Genomic DNA, 22,881 nt, shown 5'->3' on the forward strand with positions numbered 1-22,881 from the left:
AAACTGCGAAAGCAATAAACATTATACAATCTCAAGGAAAGGAATCTGCAAATACCCAAATAGTTATACAACCGAATCGAACAGTGTATAATTATAGTAACTCGGATTTTATTTTAAGATAATGATATGTTAAACATGATTAAGGGTTGGTAATTAACCAATTCCAGGGCTTAATCAGACTTCAAAATTACCAGATGGATCGCTACATATAAAGGTAGTAGCCAAGTTCCACTTTACGTGCTATGATATGTCATATAATTTTAAAAGTGGCAAAACATGATTAAGGAGTCCTTATTTGGTAAAAATAAGTGGAAAATCAGCTCCGGAACGTCCGAAAATGGTAGGAATGGTCCCGGGGGTCTCGGACAGTTCGGAGGCACTGAAATGAGTTCGGACCATCCGAACTCAAAGACCAAGTTCGGACCATCCGAACCTGGGTTCGGAGGATCCGAACCCAGCACTTAGGAGGCTCCGAACTCAGCCAGTTCGGAGGCTCCGAACTCCCCCAGACAGCAATGCTAGATGACTAATCCGCGATTTTCGACAAGTGTCGGGCATGCAGGTTCGGAGGGCCCGAAACACAGTTCGGAGGCTCCGAACTCTGACATATTTTGCCTATAAATAGGGCCATTCAGACGAGAAATTAGATATAAATCAATTATTCCGAGTGTTCAGTTATATAGTGTGAGTTATACACTTGAGGGCCCTATCGGTTATAATAGAGATTCTGGGATAACCAAGGAGTGGTTATAGTCATCCGGGACTAGCGACTCCAAAGGGCTATCTACGGACGAAGGTATGGTCCGGGAATATATTTAAGTTTTGGGAGTACTTATTAGCTTAGTTAAGGCTTATAGAATTTATGTAGTGATACGATGAACTTTTGAATATAGGCTTGGAACCTAGGATCCTACTATACTTGAACTAGCCTAGAGGTACGTAAACATTGACTGAGATTGCCAGCGAGTATACATGTTTATATGTTGCATTTATTTGGCATTATTATATGGCATGATATATGATTTACCGCTTTCTATATTCATATGTCATGTGCATATACACGTTGAGCCTATACCTTGTTATACCTGACTATAGAACCGCTCAGCTCTATATTCGTTAGTCTGTCACTGAGAGTACCGCGACGGCGGGGGCATTTATGTCTGTCTACTCTGGTGTACTAGAAGAGTGTGGTTGTACCCAGAGGTTGATCCGTGCGGTGGCAGCACTCATGTGGCACCGGTTCTGAGCATGACTTTTCAGATGACCCTTTACCAGTCATCATGTTGCATGCATCATATTTATATGTGTACTCATGTTTATGTACTGGGCGTTAGCGCTCACGTCCTAGTTGTTATCTTGGACACCCTATTTCATGGGGCAGGTCGCAGGATGGACGGAGCTGGTGGTTCAAGGCAGGATTAGGGAGCAGGCCTTGAGGAGTTAATTATACAGCAGGATTCGATATAGCTGTATAATGTTTACTTTTAAGTATTTCGATATGGTTGTATCACTACTGATGAATAAGCTTGACACTTTTATACTAAGCTGATATGTAATTTATGGTTATGTTTCCGCACGTTTTACTCTGTTAAGTTATTTTGTTGTATTAAGTTTAATGCATGCTATTAGTTGCCAGTTAGTAGGTGATACCATGCAGGGTCACTACATTTTTGGTATCAGAGCATGCTTAGATTTTGGGATTAGTACTTGGGATTTAGAATTAGTTTTGAGTAATTTTTGCGCATTTGGGATTTTAATGTGCAATTCTTTTCAAGATATGGCTGACGAAAGTCACGGTAGTGTTGGCCAGGGAGGTGGTCATCATCATCGTCATCACCGCCATCATGATGATCAACATCGTCATCATGAGGGTAGACGTCGCTACTCTATCAATAAATTCATGCAAGTAGGACCGAAACCTTTGGTGGGAGGCGAGAATCCTGAACAAGCAAGAAGTTGGATGTCTAAACTCGAGAGTACTTTTCGTTCTTTCGATTGTACTGAGGATCAGAAATTAGAAGTTCTAGAATTTGTTCTAGAGGATCGAGCACGTTTTTGGTGGGATGCCAAAGCTGCTCAGGCACGTACTGAGAGAGGACAGGTGACTTGGGGAGATTTCTGTCAGCAGTTCCAGAAACTGTATTTTCCTCCAGCTATTCACCAAGCACGATCGATGGAGTTGCTTACTCTGAGACAAGGATCAATGACTATTGATCAATATCAGCAACGATTTCTTGATCTGCTACCTTTCAGTACTCATATTAATGAGAGTGATGCATCGAAGTATGATCTCTTTCTACAAGGTCTGAACCAAGATATCTACTCACAGGTTGTTGTTTGTGATGACCCAGTATCTTATGAGACTTTGGTGAACCGTTGCCGTCTTGTGGAGACTAGCAACAGGCGTGCACAGTTGTTGATGCCAGCATAGCTTAGTGGATCATTTGAGCCTAGAGCTCAATCTGTTGTACAATCTGGACCTACGTCTTCTTCTACTCCTACTACTTCATCTGGATCTCGTGGTTCATGAGGTATGTTCCGTTTTGGGAAAAAAAAGAAGAAGGAGGAGTTTTGTAGTCACTGTGGAGGGAAGAATCCTGCAGCTTCATGTTGGAGAGCTACTGGTGCTTGTTATATTTGCGGTCAGCAGGGATATCTGCGGAGAGATTGTCCTCAGTGCATGGGTTCTGCTAGTGGATCGGGATCACAGGTTGGATCTCAGGCTTCTACTTTTCCACGAAGCAGCCAGCACCATAGAGTTCTTCTGGTTACCGTCCCCAGACTCAAGGGCAGTTATTTGCTTTGTCTCAAGAACAGGCTACTGAGGGAAGTGATCGCATGTTGGCAGGTACCTTTCTGTTATGTGGTATTCCTGCAATTGTTTTAATTGATATTGGAGCATCGCATTCCTTTATTTCTAGTCGCTTTGTTAAGAGACATAGATTACCTTATGTATCATTAGATATGGATTTAGTTGTATCTACTCCGCTGGAGCAGGAGATAGTAACTAAGCGTCTAGTGATGGGTTGCTTTCTAGAGTTTGAGGGTAATGTATTGTCAGCTAATCTGGTGATATTAGCAATGGCAGATTTTGATTGTATTTTGGGAATAGATATACTGACTTTGTATCACACTACTATGGATTGTTATCAGCGTCTGGTACAATTTCATCTTGCTAAGGGTGATAGCTGGTATTTTTATGGTGAGGGTGCGCGACCTCCGATGCCACTTGTTTCGGCTCTGAAGGCATGTCATGTCTTGGAGTCAGGTGGGGAGGGCTACCTTATCTATGCAGTTGATATGTCCATGAGTAGTACGGGTATTGATCAGTTACCGGTAGTCAGTGAGTTTCCTGATGTATTCCCTGATGAGATTCCTGGTTTTCCTCCGGTGCGAGAGGTTGAATTTGGTATTGATTTAGTACCAGGAACTACGCTTATATCCCGAGCGCCTTATCGTCTAGCACCATCAGAGATGAGGGAATTGAAACAGCAGTTACAGGATCTACTTGATAAGGGATATATTCGTCCGAGTGTTTCTCCGTGGGGAGCACATGTTTTGTTCGTCAAGAAGAAGGATGGATCGATGCGATTATGTATTGACTATAGGCAGTTGAATCGTGTCACCATCAAGAATAAGTATCCTTTGCCGTGGATTGATGATCTGTTCGATCAATTACAGGGTACTTCTGTTTACTCAAAGATAGATCTGAGATCTGGATACCACCAGATGCGGGTACGAGACTCGGATATTTCTACGACTGCTTTTAGGACCAGATACAGGCATTATGAATTTCTGGTGAGGCCATTCGGTTTGACGAATGCACCGACAGTCTTTATGAATCTGATGAATCAGGTATTTTGAGAATATCTGGATAGATTTGTCATCGTCTTCATTGATGATATTCTTGTCTATTCTCATGATAAGGATGAGCATGCACATCATCTAAGGATTGTTTTACAGACGTTACGAGATAAGCAGCTGTATGCGAAATTAAGCAAGTGCGAATTCTGGCTTGATCGGGTAGTGTTTCTCGGTCATGTGATTTCTAATGAAGGGATATCTGTTGATCCTAGTAAGATAGAGGTAGTGCTGAACTGGTCTCGTCCGACGACGGTTGCTGAGATTCGTAGTTTCTTGGGTCTAGCTGGATATTACCGTCGGTTCATCGAGAATTTTGCACAGTTGGCCAGACCTTTGACACAGATTACATGGAAAGCTGTTGCCTTCATATGGTCCTCGGATTGTGAGGAGTCATTTCACGAGCTGCGTGGACGTCTTACTATTGCACCTATGCTAGCTCTACCTTCTGGATTAGGAGGTTATGTTGTCTATACTGATGCCTCTGGTCAGGGGTTAGGATGTGTTCTGACACAGCATGGACATGTTATTGCCTATGCTTCTCGACAGTTGAAGACGCATGAGAGTAATTATCCAGTACATGATCTCGAGTTAGCCGCCATTGTATTTGCACTCAAGATCTGGAGGCATTATCTTTATGGCGAGAAATTTGAGATATTCATGGATCACAAGAGTTTGAAGTATTTATTCACTCAGGCGGAGTTGAATATGCGACAGAGACGCTGAATGGATCTTTTGAAGGATTATGATTGTGAAATAAAATATCATCCAGGTTCTGCTAATCTTACTGCTGATGCCTTGAGTCGGCAGGTGAGACTTTCTGCACTTCAGACTAGTGAAGTATCTCATATGATTCAAGAGTGCTGTTCATTGAGTTTTACGCTCAAGCACAAGAAAGGGTAAATGGGATTCGATTGTATACTATTTTGTCTGAGCCAGCATTGTATTCTCGGATCAGAGATGCTCAGATATCTGATGTTAAGACTCAGCGTTTGACACTTTTAGCCAATGGAGTTAATAAATCTGGATTTCATTTTCAGGTAGATGGTTTATTGTGCTTATCTAATCGAGTGGTTGTATCTAATGTTGCGGAGCTCAGGAACGATATTCTATCTCAAGCTCACAGGAGTCGATTATCAGTTCATCCTGGAAGCATGAAAATGTATAAGGACTTGCGAACTAGATTCTGGTGGAAAGGGATGAAGAGGATTGTGTATCAATTTGTTTCGAGATGTTTGGTTTGTCAACAGGTCAAGGTTGAACATCGACGGCCAGGTGGATTATTGCAGAATCTTGAGATTCCCGAATGGAAGTGGGAGCACGTAACTATGGATTTTGTTACTCACTTACCTATGACTTCACGTCAGTGTGATGCTATCTGGGTCGTTGTTGACCGTTTTACGAAATTAGCACACTTTATTCCTTATAATCGGGAGTATTCTTATGATCGCATGACACGTTTATACATCCAGGAGATAGTGCGATTGCATGATATTCCATTGAGCATAGTCAGTGATAGAGACCCGCGATTTAACTCACGTTTTTGGGGTAGTTTTCAGGAGGCGTTGGGCATCACTCTGAGTTTGAGCACTGCATATCATCCGGAGACTGACGGACAGTCAGAGCGGACGATTCGTACATTGGAGGATATGTTACGTTCTTCTGTCATGGACTTTGGCTTATCTTGGCAGGATCAGTTACCTTTGATCGAATTTGCCTACAATAACAGTTATCATCGTAGTATTGATATGGCACCTTTCGAGGCATTGTACGGTCGATGGTGTCATACTCCGTTATTCTGGGATGAAGTCGGGGAACGACAAGTTGAGGGTCCTGAATTGGTGCAGAAGATTGTAGACAAGGTAGATTTGATCAAGCATAGGATCAAAGTTGCTCAAGATAGACAAGCCAGTTATGCTAATATTCGTCGCAGGCCACTTCAATTTGAGCCTGGTGAATATGTGTTCTACGAGTATCACCTTTCAGGAAGGTGATGAGATTCGGCGTGAAAGGCAAGTTGTCTCCTTGTTTTATTGGACCTTTCCAGATACTGGAGAAGATCGGAGATGTTGCATATCGTTTGGCTTTACCACCAAATCTTTCCAATATACATAATGTTTTTCATGTGTCATTACTTCGACAGTATATAGCTGATGAATCTCATGTGATTCAGTCTACTGATATTCATCTAGAGCCAGATCTGTCTTTTGTTGAACGACCAATCCGTATCTTAGACAGAAAAGAGAAAGTTCTTCGGAACAAGACTATACCACTTGTAATGGTACAGTGGCAGCGCCGAGGCGTTGAAGAAGCAACTTGGGAAACCGAGAGTTATATGCGGGCTGAATATCCTGAGTTGTTTGCTTTATACTTTTGATGACCATGTAAGATGTAATTACAGTTGTTGTAATAAAACATGGTTTTCTGTTTCATATTGTTATCTTAATTTGTCTTTAGATTTTATTTCGCGGATGAAATATCTAAAGGTGGAGATAATGTAGTAACCCGGACTTCATTTTAAGATAATGATATGTTAAACATGATTAAGGGTTGGTAATTAACCAATTCGAGGGCTTAATCAGACTTCAAAATTACCAGATGGATCGCTACATATAAAGGTAGTAGCCAAGTTCCACTTTCCGTGCTATGATATGTCATATAATTTTAAAAGTGGCAAAACATGATTAAGGAGTCCTTATTTGGTAAAAATAAGTGGAAAATCAGCTCCGCAACGTCCGAAAATGGTAGGAAGGGTCCCGGAGGTCTCGGACAGTTCGGAGGCACCGAAATGAGTTCGGACCATCCGAACTCATACACCAAGTTCGAACCATCAAAACCTGGGTTCGGAGGATCCGAACCCAGCACTTAGGAGGCTCCAAACTCCCCCAGACACCAATGCTAGATGACTAATCTGTGATTTTCGACAAGTGTCGGGCATGCACATTCGGAGGGCCCGAACCCCAGTTCGGAGGCTCCGAACTCCGGCATATTTTGCCTATAAATTGGGCCATTCGGACGAGAAATTAGATATAAATCAAGTATTCCGAGTGTTCAGTTATATAGTGTGAGTTATACACTAGAGGGCCCTATCGGTTATAATAGAGGTTCTGGAATAACCAAGGAGTGGTTATAGTCATCCGGGACTAGCGACTCCAAAGGGCTATCTACGGACGAAGGTATGGTCCGGGAATCTATTTAAGTTTTGGGAGTACTTATTAGCTTAGTTAAGGCTTATAGAATTTATGTAGTGATACGGTGAACTTTTGAATATAGGCTTGAAACCTAGGATCCTACTATACTTGAACTAGCCTAGAGGTACGTACACATTGACTGAGATTGCCAGCGAGTATACATGTTTATATGTTGCATTTATTTGACATTATTATATGGCATGATATATGATTTACCGCTTTCTATATTCATATGTCATGTGCATATACACGTTGAGCCTATACTTTGTTGTACCTGATTATAGAGCCGCTCAGCTCTATATTCGATAGTCTGTCACTGAGAGTACCGCGACGGCGGGGGCATTTATGTCTGTCTACTCTGGTGTACTAAACGAGTGTGGTTGCACCTAGAGGTTGATCCGTGCGGTGGCAGCACTCATGTGGCGCCGGTTCTGAGCATGACTTTTCAGATGACCCTTTACCAGTCATCATGTTGCATGCATCATATTTATATGTGTACTCATGTTAATGTACTGGGCATTAGCGCTCACATCCTAGTTGTTATCTTGGACACCCTATTCCATGGGGCAGGTCGCAGGATGGACGGAGCTGGTGGTTCAAGGCAGGATTAGGGAGCAGGCCTTGAGGAGTTAATTATACAGCAGGATTCGATATAGCTGTATAATGTTTACTTTTAAGTATTTCGATATGGTTGTATCACTACTGATGAATAAGCTTGACACTTTTATACTAAGCTGATATGCAATTTATGGTTATGTTTCCGCACGTTTTACTCTGTTAAGTTATTTTGCTGTATTAAGTTTAATGCATGCTATTAGTTGCCAGTTAGTAGGTGATACCATACAGGGTCACTACAATAATCCCAATAAATCAGTAAATAAACCCTAGGCAAAACACCCAGCCAGCCATCCACTACCTAGTCCCTCTTGGATCCACCCGCCTCATCCAAACGCAAACCTCCCCCATGCAATAGGGTGTCCAGATACACAAAGTACAAGACATGAGCATAAAAAGCTCAGCACGAGAGTATGAGCATGATGTATCATATAAATGCATGAATGCAAGTATACCTTCTACTGAAACTAGAGGCCAAGGAACAGATAACAAAGATAGACCGGACCCTGGTATGTAGCACGTTGTGTCATCGCCTCAGGAGGTGGCTCCCATACCAAAATACTAGTTGATAATCCGGACCCAAATCGATGGAATTCCATCCACTAACATGATAGGGTAAAACCCTATAATATCCCAAGATATAGCTCAAAATTTAATATGCATGCAGCATACAGTCATGTCAAAAAATATGCACAGAAAATCATGCAAACACATAATACAGACATACTCAGTCAGGATATCTCGAACAGTACTTTCGTACCTCAACTGCTAGGAAAGCTCTACCAGCTCTAGGTCCACGCCTATAGTCCGCACTATACTACAGAATGATACTACTATCATTATATTACTCCAAAAGCCTTAACTAATCTATTTCATATTCCTAAATATTTTTAGGAAGCAAAGGCTATACCTGCATCCGTCATCAGCCCTTTGATGTCGATGCCCCCATAACTTGGGCACAACTCCGCTGCGACTTTTGAACGCCTCACCGACCCCCGGGCCAAGCCTAGGAAGGCTAGAACCACTAAAATAAGCTGAGAAGGGAAAATAACTTGAGGAATTGGCAATGAAAAGTGAAGCTTGTGCCCTATATTTATAGGACACAATCGGAAACTCCGATGCGCCATCGGAGCTTCCGTTCTCGCTTATCTCCCACGTGGAAAAATTTCATTGGATGGCTGCGGATAGGGGATATCGGAACCTTCGTTCCCGATCGGAGCTTCCGTTGTCCCACACGTCATGGATGACGTAATATTATCAGAGCTTCCGTTGCACACCGGAGCTTCCGATCACCATCGAAGCTTTCGTTCCCTACAACGGAGCTTTCGTTTTGCTCATGACTCGATTTCTTATTTTGAGTTGATTAATCCCTTAATCACCTATTTTGGGTACGGGCTACTACATTCTCCCCCACTTAAGATATTTCGTCCTCGAAATCAGAACTTAAGTACCAAAAAAAAAACATATGCAGAAACATCCTTTATCCAGATTAAACATTTTAAACAGAATACACCACTGGAACAAAATCAAAATAACTCAGGATGTTCTGAACGCATCCTACTGTCGAGCTCCCAAGTGGCTTCTTCAGTGCCTCGGCGCTGCCACTGAACTACAACTAGAGGAATGACCTTATTCCGCAACACCTTATCCTTATGATCCAATATACGAATCGGTCTCTCTACATAAATCAAATCAGTATCCACTGAACTTCAGACGGCTAGAAAATATGAGACTGATCTGCCAAATACTGTCGCAACAGGGATACGTGGAACACGTCATGGATACTGGACAGATACGGTGGCAAGGCTAACCGATAATTCAAATCACCAATGCTCTCAAAGATCTCAAACGGACCAATGTACCTGGGAGACAGCTTACCCTTGAGACCAAATATGAGAATCCTGCGGAAAGGTGAAACTCTCAGAAATATTTTCTCCCCAACATCGAACTGCAGAGATCTACGCTTGGTATTAGCATAGCTGGTATGATGATTCTTTGCAGTCTTAATCCGTTTCTTGATCTGATCAACAATATCTGCGGCCTGCTGGACTAACTCTGGTCCCTCGGCCTGTCTCTCCCCCACTTCTTCCCAGAAGAGTGGAGTACGACAATGTCATCCATACAACGCCTCAAAAGGTGTCATCCCAATGCTACAATTGTAACTGTTGTTGTACGCAAACTCAATCAATGGTGAGTGATCTTGCCAGACCGAACCAAAATCCATAGCACACGCCCGAAGCATATCCTCTAATGTATAGATACTGCGCTCTGACTATCCATCATTCTCCGGGTGATAGGCAGTACTCAAACTGAGAGTAGTGCCCATCGCACGCTGAACACTCCCCCAGAATATGGAAGTAAACTTGGGGTCTCGATCGCTGACAATGCTCACCGGCACTCCATGAAGTCGAACGATCTCCTGAATGTACAACCGTGCCATACAATCAATGGTTTACTCTCGACTATAGGGAATGAAATGCGCTGACTTGGTGAGTCGGTCCACCACAACCCAGATAGCGTCACAATTCCTCAAAGATACCGGCAAATGGGTCACAAAGTCCATCGTGATAACCTCCCATTTCCACTCCAGAATAGGCAGACTGTGAAGAAAACCTCCAGGTCGTCGGTGCTCTGCCTTGTCCTGCTGACAAACCAAGCATCTCGAAACATACTGATACACGCTGCATTTCATCCCTTTCCACCAAAACCGAGTACGTAGATCCTTATACATCTTGTTGCTCCCCAGATGGATACTCAACTTAGTGCGATGCGCCTAAGACAAAATCTTCCCCCGCAGATCCTCATCCTTCGGAATCACAAGCCGACCCGATAAACACAAAAAACCATCTGATTGATAGTGAAATCCGGACGTACTCCTTCGTTGGCTAGACGAGCCAAACGCTGGGTCTTCGAACCAGATATCTGAGCATCTCGAATCCGCAAATACAAAGCTGGCTCAGATAATATCGCAAATATTTGGATACCCTGCATACCCTTCTTGTGCTTGAAGGTATATCCTGAAGAACAACAAGCCTTGATCTCACGAGACATCGAACAAGTTTGAAGTGCGGATAATCTCACCTTGCGACTCAAAGCATCAGCAGTGAGAGCAGCAGCTCCCGGATGGTACTTAATTTCGCAATCATAGTCCTTTAGCAAGTCCATCCAACGCCTTTGCCTCATGTTCAACTACGCCTGAGTGAACAAATACTTGAGACTATTGTGGTCGGTGAAGATCTCAAATATCTCGCCATACAGATAATGACGCCAGATCTTCCAAGAGAACACAATAACTGCTAACTTAAAATCATGAACAGGATAATTGTCTTCGTGTAACTTCAACTGTCTAGAGGCTGCAATCACATGCCCATTCTGAGTCAGGACACAACCTAACCCCTGAAGAGAAGCATCTGTGTCAACCATATACCCTCCAGATCTCGACGGTAATGTCAACACAAGCACAGAGGTCAACCATCATCGAAGCTCACAAAAGTTCTCCTCTCACTCTGAGGACCACTCAAATCAACACCCTTGCGAGTAAGCCGAGTCATAGGTCGAGCTAGCTGAGAGAAATTCGCAATGAAGCAACGATAATATCCTGCTAGACCAAGAAAACTACGGATCTCAGCAACCGTCGTCGGACGCGACCAGTTCAACACAGTCTCAATCTTGCTCGGAGCAGCAAAAATCCCATACCTGGATATGATATGGCCAAGAAAGACCACTCGATCCATCCAAAACTCGCACTTACTCAATTCGGCGTACAACTGCTCATCCCGAAGAGTCTATAGCACCAATTACAGATGAGAAACATGTTCATCCACATCACGCGAATACACCAGAATGTCATCAATGAAAACAACGACAAACTTATCCAAAAACTCCTTGAAGACACGGTTCATCAGATTCATAAATATAACCGGTGCATTAGTCAATTCGAAAGGCATCACTAGAAACTCGCAATGCCCATAGCGAGTACGGAATGCAGTCTTGGCTACATCTTGATCTCGGACCCTCATCTGGTGATAACCAGATCTCAAGTTAATCTTGGAGTAAACCGAAGTACCCTGGAACTGATCAAACATATCATCAATACGAGGCAAATGATACTTTTTCTTCGCAGTAACTCGATTAAGCTGTCGATAGTCAATGCACAACCGCATAGACCCATCCTTCTTCTTCACAAAAGGATCAGGAGCTCCCCAAGGAGATACACTAGGACGAATGTACCCCTTATAAAAAAGATCATGTAACTGATTATTCAATTCACGCATCTCTGATGGAGCCAGACGATACGGTGCTAAAAAAATTGGCGAAGTACCCGACATCAACTCTATGCCAAACTCGACTTCTCTAGCAGGCGGAAAACCCAGAATCTCATCAGGAAATACATCTAAGAATTCATTCACAACTGGAATACTTTCTATACCCACATTCTCAGCGGACAAATCAACTGCATAGATGAGGTAACCTTCCCCGCCAGACTCTAGAGATCGACAGGCTCTCAAAGCTGACACCAATGGCATCAGAGGTCGCGCTCCCTCACCATAGAAAAACCAGCTATCACCCTCAACCGGATGAAAGCAAGCCAACCTCTGATAGCAGTCCACTGAAGCTCGGTAGGTAGTCAATACATCGATCCCCAGAATACAATCAAAATCCTCCATCGCAAGAACCATGAGATTAGATATCAGAATGTTCCTTTCAAACTCTAAAGAGCAACCCATCACTAGACGTTTAGCCAATGCATATTGGCCCGTCGGAGTAGAAACAGAAATCGCTACGTCTAGTGAAATGCATGGAAACTTAAGCTTCTTAACAAAATGTGCAGAAATGAAGGAATGAGATGCACCAGTGTCAATGAGTACAAAAGCAGGCATGCCATATAGCAGAAATGTACTTGCGATGACCCTCTCATTCTCCTCCACTGCCTGATCATGCTTCAAGGCAAACACCTGACTAGATGTCCGCGGATTTAGATGATAACTCCCAGCAGACTGTCCTTGCGATCTCTGCTGAATGGTGGTATAAGAACCCGATCCTGAACCAAAACCAGAACCACCTCTTCCAGCAAGTGGACAATCCCTTCGAAGATGACCAACCTCTTCACATCGAAAGCACGCTCCAGAAGCTTTACGACATTTGTCCGTCGGATGATTCTTCCCACAATGGTCGCACTTCTCCTTCTTCCCAAAATGGGTGACGCCACCAAAACCAGAGGAAGAAGAGGATCCAGACTTTTTAAAAAACTGTGCATGGGGACCAAAGGAACTCGCAGGCCTAGACTGAGAGAAAGACCTGTTACGCCAAATGATATCCTACGCCTGGTGACATCGGCTCACCAACCCCTCATAAGTCATGTCATCACCAACCGCCACCCGGTAATGAATTTCTTGGTTAACTCCTTGAAGAAACAGATTATACTTCATCTCTGAGCTGTCAGCAATCTAAGGGCAATAGGACAACAAGTCGAAGAACTTCTGCTGGTACTCCTCAATCGACATAGCTCCCTGACATAGACTCAACAACTCGCTCGCCTTCGTCTGACGAAGTGCAGGGGGAAAATACGGCTTCTGAAAAGCTGTGCGAAACTCGGCCCAAGTAGCAACTCCTCTCGCAGCAATGAACAGTGCAGAAGTGGACCTCCACCACTTACGGGCTCCCCCCTCCAAGAGATAACCAAGCGTCTCCATATTCTGCTCCTCGGTACAACGGTATGTCTAAAAACAACTCTCCATGCGCTCTAGCCAGTTCTCAGCATCCTCAGGAGTCTCGCCTCCAACCAAGGGCTTAGGGCCCATCTGCATGAACCGATGCATACTGGAACGACGATGATCATCACGATGACAATGATGGCGCTCCCGACGACGATCATGATCATAATCTCCCCAGCGTCCACCTCCACTACCATGGCTACTCTGGTCATCATAATTTTCCATCTACAAAATTACTCCACGGTTATCTTATGCAAAATATAATACCCAAGATTACTATGCATGCTCTGATACCATAAATGTAGTGACCTTTACCAAGATCACCTACTAAACAGAGACTTAATCATGCAATTAATTTAATTAAAACAATAAGCCAGAATAAACTGCGGAAGCAATAAACATTTACTACAACAAATTTGTCATAGACAACAACCCAAAGACAACGGTTTTTTAAAAAATCCATTGTCTTTTGGCCTTTAACAACGGTTTTTACTAAAATCGTTGTTGTTGGCCATATTTTAATGAAAAAAGAACGGTTTTTTAAAAACCGTTGTCTTTTATGTGCCAAAGACAACGGTTTTAAAAAGTCGTTGTCTATGAGCGGATTTTTTATGGCTTATGACAACGGTTTTAATTAACTGTTGTCTATGTGCATGTTTTATTAGGTCTATGACAACGGTTTTAAAAACGTTGTTTATGTGCGTGGTTTTTGAAGCTCTACTACAACGGTTTTTTTACCGTTGTCGTTTTTTATTATTTTATGTAGTCTAAGACAACACTTTTTTTTAAACCGTTGTCTTTTTTTCTTTTCTTTTTTTATTTTTTTTTAAATATGTATTTACAAATATATCTACAGGGCTATCGCTTATAAGTAGTCTTTAACCAAAGAAATAACATAAGAAAGAAAAGGAAAACCCTAGCCCCAACCTGTCGGTTGTCGCCCCCTCTACCTAGCTCAGCTTCGGCGCCCTAATCGTCGATCGATCATCGAAAACAGGTCGTCCTACCTCTTTTCAGCTAGCCAAAGCCTTAACAACTTCAATTGTGACTTGAATCTCAAATTTCAGCTTGAATCAAAGCTGCCACACCGCAACAAGCACTATGTATGTTTTGTTGATTCGTTTCCTTGTGATTTCTAGCTTTTTTTGTTCCTTATATCTTCAGTTTCAATTTAATCCATAAATCATAATTTTTGAGCAAAGAATCGAGCTGGTCAAAGTCTTATTTGGTGACCTACTGCACGCGCTGTTCTTCATCTTTCTTGTGCGAGTTTGCTTCGATTTTCAGTTGTAAGTTGCTCTTAACCTAACCTCAAGCTATTTCGAGCATAGTCCAGACTCCAGCCTTTTCCTCTAAATTTTTTGCCGCGGTGATGGGATTCTTTCTCTGTTCCATGTTTTTCTATTTTAGAGGAGCATACTTTATGGAGTTTAAAATCTCTTGTTTATTATTATTGTTGAAGAATCTCAAAAACAGTGATGAAAATACCGAGTTTCATATATATATATATATATATATATATTGGTCATGGGATTCGGATGAAAAATTATTTAAGTTTGATAATAACATTATGGCTTCAACACTAGGAAAATTTCATGTTGTCTTTGCTTTTTCTTGCATTTGATGGCATGGAACACTGTGTTAAGAATAAGTAATCAAAAAGTGAATCATTTGATAAACAGCTGCCATGTTTCACTAAATTCAAACTTGCATCAATGCTTTGAATAGTCTCTAATTAATTCCTACACAAACATCCTGCGACTGTCCTGACCAGCCCAACCATTGAATTTATATTCTCTTCCTTTCCCTATGTTTGAATCCCATTCAAATTTCAAAGTGTTAGGTGAACAAAAACCGCCCACGGGACCGATGCTGCCAACATGGCGCCGGACAAAGATTTTGCTTAATTTTCCCATCTTGAAATTTAAAAAGAATGGATTGTTACTTATTTTAGTTTCCTTGTTAACGACGATTTTAATGACCGGGTTGACGTTTAAAGTATCAGTTACCTCTTGTTAATGATGGAAAAATTGTCATTTAATTGCGGGATAGTGCTTTTTGTAGCCTTTTCCGTCTGTAGAAATGAACCAAAGCAAGTTTGAGTGGCCAAGTCCCTGTCTCAAAATAATAAAGTTTTGTTTAATTGGTATCCGTAGCATTCTTATTTATAGAATATGACACTGATGATTCAATTTTGTTGGTTCAAATTGCAGGAGGGACATCGAGTTCATGTGATCAAAAGAGACTTAACCGAGCCAGATCGTATAGTTGGCGAACTGTTATAGCCTGGAGGATATTTGAAACTAATTGAGTTAGGCCTGGAAGGATGGTTGAAACTTAATTTTTTAGCTGCACCTAAGGGTGCAAACGAACCGAACTTGTTCGTGAGCTTTACGAACCCGCTCGATAAATATTTGATTCGTATTCGAGCTTATCGAACTCGAGCCGAATTCGAACATGTTCGAACTTTTTTTCGAGCCGAAATTACTTTGTTCGATAGTTCGCGAATAGTTCGCGAGCATTAATATTTAGTTAATATAATATAATTATATAATAATATATATAGATTTCGAGCTTTCGAACTATAATATCCGAATAGTTCACGAATAGGTTCGAATATTTCGAACCGAACTCAAACTCGAACTTCATTTCGAGCCAAACTCGAGCCAAAATATTTGAAATTATCAAACTTCGAATCGAGCTCGAACTCGAATATACTCTTATCAAGCCAAATTCGAACCTTAAAATTTTACCATTATTCGGCTCGATTCGGTTCGTTTGCACCCCTAGCATGTGTCTTGCAATGATTTAGTTGTGATAATGAATTGTTTGAATGTAACTGTAGATTGCGTGAGCGACATAAATGCTCAACCTGTTTACGGATATGCCCTTTACAAGGACGGTAAAGGCGCCAAGTTATCTTATCCCCTGGAGAAATTTAACTCGGATTTCTTGGGTAGAAGCTTTCATAAATGGCCGATTTATACAGAAGATGAGAGAAAAGGCCGCGACTCTGCCCAAGTATGGCTGGCTTCTCAACTTGAAAACATTTCTTTCTGTTTTCTTTCTTTTTTTTGTTATCTGATGTTGTGATGTTTTCTTGGATCAGTGTGAGACTCGAACAAGGGACAGTGACATCCTTGGTCGAAGAAAAGGGGACTGTTAAAGGAGTACAATACAAAACTAAGAGTGGTGAAGAGATAACTGCGTATGCTGGAGAATAAATATTTCTCGAAACCTACAATTTTAGTGGCCAAATCTGTTAGAGGGGAAGAAGAAATTCCCAATGGCTCTGTTGTAGTACTGACCCCAGATATGCCTAATGTTCTATCCCATGTTTCTGTCCGAGCACGGAACAACAAGGCAGCATTTTTTTAGCTTTTGTCTTTCAAGTGTGATTGCTGACAATCAGAAGTATCCCAGTGACTATCTATTTGAGTTATCCTCAGTGCAGGTTTGCTTCGCCACATGCTTTGATTCCAATATATTGGATGATATCTGGGCAAATGAATCAAAGTTACTACTCTTAAAACCTTCATCGGCAGATGTAGTATACAAGTATCTTGTGGTGGAAATTATCTAGCAGTTGGCTTACTTTTATGTTCCAAAAAATTATATTTTTTTTTCATTTGTTCTTTATTCATGCTAATCTAAACTTTAAAGCCGATAAATTTTTCCATGTATGCGGAGATGAAAGTGTGTTTCCTTTACTTGTTTTTCAACCATCCCTTTTTTTCATATTTGTGTGGCCTACTTTTTTGTAACTGAAAAAATGATTAGTTCGAAGAAATTAAGGAGAAGAAATCCAGTTAGTAAAATTTACTGAAATTTTACTAATTTCTTTTGTTGATACAATTGATCTACTTCTAGGAATGACAACTGGAATTGATGTGAATATAAAATTTAGGAGGTAGAATTCTCTTATTATATTTTTATTATTCCTCAAAGATTACATTCCACTATTATATTCTGGAGGTTATGTTGGTGGTGGTCTTGGTGCAATCGCTTTTTATGCATAATAAGTAAAGAATATACTATTTATTATGATCTATTGTAATTTGAAATAAGAGTATTATTTGTTTTTCATTGTAAATTTGATGAGAAAATGACAAAATGCTATATTTTCTAGAATTGATGATTTTCAGTTTACTCGAGTGTGTGTGAAATTTAACTCAAAATTATGTCAATCAAGGACGTATTCGAAAGAAGAAAGGGAGGATGAAAAATCAGACAAATAATCTGGTTCATCAATTGACTTGGGCAAGGTAATTGAATTCTTATGTGGTTGTTTGATGTGTCAATGATTCTTGCTCCAGTAAGTTCTTCCATTTTTATTTATTTAATGTGATAATTTTATAGATAGTAGCTCATGTATCTGCTTTTAAGATCACAGTGCCAATGCACTGGTGATTTTGGCTCTGGAAAATGAGAAAGGTTATGATCGAATTGGTTTTGAAATGAATGAGATATGGAGTTTTTACTAAACTGGTGCAGGTATGGAGATTTATTCGGGTCTTTTATTCTGTGTGGTGTTCTTTGAATTACTGGGGAAATTTCATACATTATTCAAAGTTGTAATTCAAATGACAGTTGTAGATAATCAAGTTATCTTTTATTTGGCGCTGGTCTTGTAATATTTCGATTTTTATTGAGTGTGTTATGCAATCTCTGATACAGAGCATACAATCTACAAATATAGGACATGCGAAATTAAACTTTTAAATTGCACATAGGATTTGGGTCATGGAATGAATTTATTTGATAAATATGTGTGAAGATAAATGGTTGGGCTTCAAGTTATCTTGCATATCCAACTAGCGGCACTTGATTTGATTCAAGATTGAATGCATTATGATTTTTTTATGAAAGTTGCTCAGTCTAGAATTTGTATGCTTTATAGATTGTTTTGGTTGGGCTTGAATTAGTACTTCGACGATTGTTTTGTATTATTTTCTCTTTTTTGGGTGAAATACAATTAGATGCTGAAATTTTGATTGATAAGTTGGATTCTTTTGATGAGTTGAGTCGCGGAGAAGAATATCGAACTCTTGAAAGTAAGTTATTTGGTGCAATGCGAAGCTACCAGTGACTGTATCAATGAACATTTTTGATATAATTGATAACATCCCAGTGTTTCATGATAAATTCTTTGTTATGCAGGATGTACGGCTTTCCGAGAATCAAGTTGCAGATCTAGGGAAAGGTGGCATTCCCAGATTTGTTTTCACTGCACGTTTAGAAAATATTAAAATATTTAATGACATTTTCCAGTGAGGTAAGTTTGAGATAATTTTTATTTTCTTTATAGGGTGATTGTGAGGTTTTCTTGCTTTGCAGTTGACATTTTTCTGATAGGCTTTCTGTTATTGCAGATTAGTCCTCAAGAGCAGAAGGACTCTGAAATTCGGTATTACTTTTTCTTCAGAGTATTCTTAAATAATTGTCTTTATATCATTCTGCTTCTTCATTATTGATTTATTTACTAATATAGTCTATGTGTTTGTTTACAGTTCATGAAACAGTTTACTCTAACGAAGAAATTGATGAAACTGCTATGTTTTGTGTTATTGAAATCTGCTTAGATGTGGAAACATGTATACTCAAATTACAAAAATCTGCATTGACTTAATTTACTTCTTGTGTTTTTGTAGAAGAAGATAAGAATGATGAGAAAGACAATGCTGATGTTTACTGTTGTTGATACTCTTCATAACATCACAATTTATAGAGTTGCAGCATGAATTAGTCGGACATACTGAATTTCAGATGCAACATCAAATTTCAAATGTGGATGCAGATTTCGAAGATTCGGTAAACATAGCCTCTCTTTATCTTTTTTAGTGTAAAATTTACTCATCACGGCCATGATAAAACTTTGCATCACACTAATTATATCACTATCTATAATTTATTTATATGCTGGTATTCTTTAAGTACTATTCTTCCAGGGATGTCACACGGTCTTTGTTTCTTAGTTCGATTCTTTATTTGTCTTCTAAGATGGTACATTCATATGCTGATTGTTTGGATCAGTACTGTATTGGAAATTTACCATCAAGTCTTCCCAGCATTTTCGTTTTACGGATTCGAATTCCAGAATTTTGACATCTTTTCTACTACCTGAATTTGTCAACTTGTGCATATAGTCGGGATGCAAGGGATAATCGTGGATGTTAATCTAGAAGGAGTGTTCCAAGTTAATTTATATAGATTAGTTCATAACTCGATGTATAGAAAAGTTCCGAGTTAATTTATATAGATTAGTTCATAACTCGATCGATATATTTTCTAGTTTAGATTGATTTAGAATTTAGAATTAGAACATTGATTTGTAATATTGAAAAATTGCATATTAAATTTTATTTTAGAAATTTTAAATTTTGTTTTATTTATAATATTCAAAATTTGTATATTAAAATTATTTTTTTTGTCTTGTTTTTGAGAAATAACGGATAAAATCCGTTATTTTTGTCATTATAAAACTGTTGTAATTTTCAGTGTTGTTAAAAGTTTTATATACGACAACAGATAAAAACCGTTGTCGTTTCAAAAAAACGACAACTGATAAAATTCGTTGTCTTTGGAAAGAAACGACAACGGATAAAATCCGTTGTCTTTTGAAAGCAACGATCCGTTGTCATTGGGTATATTTTCGACAAAACCTTAAAGTACAACGTATCCTGTTTTTGTTGTAGTGATTATACAATCCCAAGGAAAGAAATCTGTAAATATCCAAATAGTTATAAAACCAAATCGAACAGTGTATAATCCCAATACATCAGTAAATAAACCCTAGGCAAAACACCCAGCCGGCCATCCACTGCCTAGTCCCTCCTGGATCCACCTACCTCATCCAAACGCAAACCTGCACCATGGAATAGGGTGTCCAGATACACAAAGTACGAGACGTGAGAATAAAACGCTCAGCACAAGTGTATGAGCATACTGTATCATATAAATGCATGAATGCAAGTGTACCGCCTACTGAAACTAGAGGCCAAGGAACAGATAACAAAGACAGACTGAGCCATGGTATGTAGCACGCTGTGTCATCGCCTTAGGAGATGGCTCCCATACCGAAATACTAGTGGATAATCCGGATCCAAATATATGGAAGTTCATCCACTAACATGATAGGGTAAAACCCTATAATATCCCAAGATATAGCTCAAAATGTAATATGCATGCAGCATACAGTCATGTCAAAAAATATGCACAAAAAATCATGCAAGCACATAATACAGACATACTCAGTCAGGATATCTCAAACAGTACTTTCGTACCTCAACTACTAGGCAAGCTCTACCAATTATAGGTCCACGCCTATAGTCCGCACTATACTGCGAAATGATACTACTATCATTATATTACTCCAAAAGCCTTAACTAAGTTATTGCATACACCTAAATATTTTTAGGAAGCAAATTTTATACCTGCGTCCGTCGTCAGACCTTTGATGTTGATGCCCCCAGAACTTGGGCACAACTCTGCTGCGACTCCCGAACGCCTCACCGACCCCCGGGCCAAGCCTAGGAAGGCTATAACCACTAAAATAAGCTGAGAAGGGAAAATAACTTGAGGAATTGGCAATGAAAAGTGAAGCCTCGGCCTTATATTTATAGAACACAATCGGAACCTCCGATGCGCCATCGGAGCTTCCGTTCTCGCTTATCTGCTACGTGGCAAAATTTCATTGGCTGACTGAGGATAGGGGATATCGGAACCTCCGTTCCCGATCAGAGCTTCCGTTGTCCCACAAGTCATGGATGAGTTAATATTATCAGAGCTTCCGATGCACACTGGAGCTTCCAATCGCCATCGGAGCTTCCGTTCCCTACAACGGAGCTTCCGTTCTGCTCATGACTCGATTTCTTATTTTGAGTTGATTAATCCCTTAATCACCTATTTTGGGTACGAGCTACTACAAGAAGCCAAAGAGTCATTCAAATTTTCCATAAATGCTACAGGTAATGATGAGAACACGAAGAGATATCTCAATTCCCAATACTTATCTCGCAACCATCTCATTGATGATATGGATTGAAAACGTTTTGCAGATATCAACTGATGATGCAAACGTCAGAAAGATTATGTTAGAGAATAAGATCAACTGATCTTATCAATATCATCAGATTCAAATATATCATGAATTCAGGCGGAATAGGGGGAACTTCAGTCAAGCTAAACTGCTCAAATCAGGGAGACCTCAACTGATTCGATAAAATAGACTAAGCTTTCACTTATTTCTTTTTATTATTACTTACAGTCAGTTCATTAATATTGATTAAGAACACCATCATGCGTAGATTGAAATAAATTAAGAACACCGCACTAAATAATAAACCGACTTTATTCATTTTTGAATCCTAGTTGTACACATCTCCATGATAATTGCTTCTTTCAAAGAATCTATCCAAATACCCAGCTCAGCAGTTGAATATTCTTGATACTCTGGATAAGTAGTAATTTTACATAGAATTTTATATCGCTTCATAAGTGAGAGGAGGTGAATGCCTTTAGTAAAAAAGACATCTTTTGACTTGTTCGTACCAAGCACTCATTTGTACTTTTCCAATTTATGATGCCTCTTCTTACGATAAACAACCAGGCAATTCCGTGCAAACTTGATCTTGACTTCCAATATATCAATACCTGTTGCAACCTCATTCTTATAACTCTCTTTGAGCATTTCCATGTCCAGCTATATTGAAAATAAGAGAAATTAAACATCTTTATTTATAGATAAAATTAAGAATTCAATAAAGCACTCACGCGCCTACTTTTCAATATTCATGACAGGTACCAATGGGAGAATTAAAGACAACAACTATTCCCAAAAAGGAAAATGAAAATGTGCTACAGTAGGAAAATTATCTACTAGCAATGTCAGTTGATATGAGATCAACTGGACCAGAGATAATAATCAAGATACATCAAAATGGTAATGACGTACTGCACAAAAGAAAAATCAGTAACATTATCAAGGAACAATAAAATCATATCAGTTTCATAGATTTTTTACGAAAGATATGCTCCTGAAGAATATTGAAAGACATCAAAATAGAAATAAGATACTAGTAGACGGGACCAATATAAGAATGGAAACTATTAAGAACTACAGAAGAAATCTGTCTCAGAGATTTGAGGTAGAAATACAGAACCTTGAAGAAACTCAAGAAAGAAAACTGAGGAAAGTACTGAAAAAACTCAAAATCAATTGAAAGACTACGCCAATATCAAAAAGGGGAAATTTTTGGAAATATAGCATTTCGTCAAGTATCAAAAAGGGAAAAATTGTTGGAACTACAGAGATTTGATAATTGAATCAAATCTAGAAACTTGAGAGATCAACTGAACTAATCTTCGATGAATAAAAGATGAATTGATTACATCTTATACAAAGTCCAATTACTACCCAGTTAACAAAGTAGTCGAGCAAGAGATAAAATAATACTCAGTTTATCAACTTGATTCAGTTTATGGAGATAAACTGATTCAAG

The 22,881-nt window shown here is 39.8% G+C and overlaps 1 long non-coding RNA gene across 1 annotated transcript; it reads left to right on the forward strand.

The window, feature by feature from the left end:
- Nucleotides 1-16,277: 16,277 nt before the first annotated feature.
- On the forward strand, nt 16,278-19,683 carry LOC140892589 (uncharacterized). The gene is made up of 4 exons (XR_012152857.1): nt 16,278-16,402; nt 16,491-18,656; nt 18,754-18,788; nt 19,033-19,683. It is a non-coding gene; the product is annotated as an uncharacterized lncRNA (long non-coding RNA).
- The last annotated feature ends 3,198 nt before the right edge of the window (nt 19,684-22,881 follow it).

Source organism: Henckelia pumila, chromosome 3 (genome assembly GCF_033568475.1).
Source record: "Henckelia pumila isolate YLH828 chromosome 3, ASM3356847v2, whole genome shotgun sequence".
Taxonomy (NCBI): domain Eukaryota; kingdom Viridiplantae; phylum Streptophyta; class Magnoliopsida; order Lamiales; family Gesneriaceae; genus Henckelia; species Henckelia pumila.